Consider the following 2,934-nt stretch of genomic DNA (forward strand, 5'->3'; position numbering starts at 1 on the left):
TTCTCTCAATACTCATATTGTAGGGGTTTCAATCGATTCCCTGTGATTAACAGCATTTCAAAATTCAGCGAAAGCCGCTATCTTGGATTCCAAGATGGCGTCGGAAAGAAAAAAACTCGACTTCTTCTAGTTTAGCTCTTTCACCCAATATCCATATACTGGTGGTTTAATGCGACTTTTTGACATTTACAGCATTTAAATTTGAGCAAAAGTCACCATCTTGGATTTCAAGATAGCGTCAGATAGTGAAATTCGACTTATACACGTTTAGCCCTTTCACACAATACCAATATTGTTGGGTTTCATGCGATTTTAAGTTATTTACAACATTTTAAAGTTCAGCGGAAGCCGCCATCTTCTGATATTTCAAGATGGCGTCAGACAACAAAATTTTACTTCAACTTATGGTTGATTCTACGGCTTTTCATTCAAAAAATCTGTCCTCATTTACTGTACAAATAATTAACAACTCAGAAATAAGCGAATAAGGAACTCACGCTTAGCGTGTAACTGGTTGGCTTGCAAGAAAAACGTCAAATTTTAGTTTTTTATATGGTCATCATTAAACCGTTATAAAAATAATTAGCCATTCATCTGACCATAAAAAAACTATTTGGCATTGAATTGATTAACGTCATATTGGTTGCAAATTCAAAAGGCGCAAAATGATACCATGTTGATGGATTCACAATGCGATTATTTGAAAATATATTTTCAGGCCTATTTTCCATCAATTCCATCATGACTGATCATCAGATTTGACAAGGCGCCTCGAAAAAAATTAAAAAAAAACTCCGATATCTCACAGAATCGAAAAAACCAAAAATTGCTTAATACATGTCGCATGTTTAGCCAGGCTTTATTAGAGTTCTGGTGATGTTATAGAATGAAGATAAATGCTGTTCTCCCAACGAAATTTTGCTGACCATAATAAAGCTAGAATTGTTACTTGGGATGGTAAACCCTCTGTCTCAATTCTCGTGTATACTGTTTATGGCCCATTAAGAATAGACTCTTGAAAATCTAGATTTATTACCCGAAAATGATGGAAATATGTCAATGACATTTTTTGCATAGTAAACATTATATTTTCCATACTTAATAAGTTTCTTAACTAAAAAAATAAGAATACCAAACCAGTTCCAGTTTAAGCCGTAGGGTAGATACTCTAGATTTCGACGAGAGCTAGATTTCGACAATTTTTTTAATGAAAGGCTTATCTATCTATTTGGTGGCTCAAGCTATCTATGTTCATATTTTTCTATTTTTGTTCTCCCAGTTTAGTAAACGTTGAATATAAAAATAAGTTGTTTAATAGTAGAAAATCAATAATTGAAAAGTAACATTCTAAATCACCTGTGAAATTCAATGCTATCGACCAAATTAGAATGATTTTGAATCATGAAAAAAACTCCCCTTTTATTCGATTGAAAGCAACATAAAAGGAATCAATGGATAGATAAGGCTCTGGAATCAATCTTTTCGGTAATATATTTCATATTTTTGCTAACATTTTAAGAAATATCAACTGTTTTTTGAGCTGTCGAAAACATCTTCCTTGGTTTTTTTTATACTGTTTCCTTAGTGTAAAAAACGCCGTGAAGTAGACAAGCCATCCAATATGCAAAAATTCATATTCCTGTGCTAACAAAGGAGGTGAAAATGTTCTTGTCAAAAACTAAAAATTTTTGTGTCGAAAACTTAAATTGAATGTCGAAAACTAGATCATCGAAAGCTTTTAGTAAAAGGATAATAAAAACTTTTTCTTTAAACTTTCGATCAATAAAAAAGGTAGAGAATGAGGACAAAAGTCCAAGAACCCATTATATTTGAGATGAAAAACTTAAATCAATTAATATATTAACATGGTTTTTCTGACAAAACAAGCAAAAACTGTCGAAATCTAGGTATTTTACCCTACCAATGATAAATTAAGAAAGATTATTGCTTAAACGAAAATCTCTCACCACATCAACACCACCTTTATTCCGAAGAAGTTTCAAAGTAGATCCATCGAATTCGTCAGCGACTTTCGTCATTTTGCTGGTTCGTTTTGTTTTTTTCTTTTTTTTTTTTAATTTTCTTATAATTTGAAATGTGATTCATTTAAGAACATAATTTCAAAGGCTTACACCTCTGAGTTCCCAGGAAGGATGTTTCGCCTTTGGTCGCATGATATGACGCGATTTCAACATCACAGAGCCAGAAGAAAAAATGGGAATGACACACTGGCGTCCTCTGATTCGAGCAGTCGGGCGGCATCAGCAGCGTACACCCATCAACCAGAGCACACGCATATTCATAATATTTTCATGTATCATTTATACAAAAAGGGTCATTCAGATTTTTTCCTTCCACGCGTTCTCATTCCTTTTGGAGGATGGAGGAGGAAGTTCGGTTCCAGCTATAGCAGGACGCAGCGAGTCTATAATCCTTCCGATTTGCTTCCACACTTTGCTGTGGACGAACGAAGTGGTGCGGCACCAAGGAGAACGGAGACGAACGGTTGCTATCATATTTTTTGACAGTCAGCAAAAATTTTATAATCATACTATAAGAAGATGAGATTCTTTTTTTTTCCTTCTTGCTATAGCCTAGCAACGGCAATGGCAACGGCCGGAATCCAGCATCGGCGACGAGGAATGTTCCAAGGACCTGGGCCGCTGATGCCGGAAGAAAGAAAATCCGATGTTATATGGTGCATGAGTGGTAGGACATTGCCAGTTGCCGATGTCCTTCTCATCATGCTGTGGCGGAAAAGCAAGTGAGTATAACGATATTATATGAACGTACACCACACGTTTTTCATCTTGGAAGATCTCATACGATGGGCTTGTCCCCAGATTGGACCCAGAAGGCACCGGTCGTCTTGTCTTTCAAGTCCAATCTGTTCTAGGAAGACTCATAAAAATACAAATAATAACCAATAATGTT

This window comes from Uranotaenia lowii, chromosome 3 (assembly GCF_029784155.1).
Source record: "Uranotaenia lowii strain MFRU-FL chromosome 3, ASM2978415v1, whole genome shotgun sequence".
In the NCBI taxonomy this organism is placed as follows: domain Eukaryota; kingdom Metazoa; phylum Arthropoda; class Insecta; order Diptera; family Culicidae; genus Uranotaenia; species Uranotaenia lowii.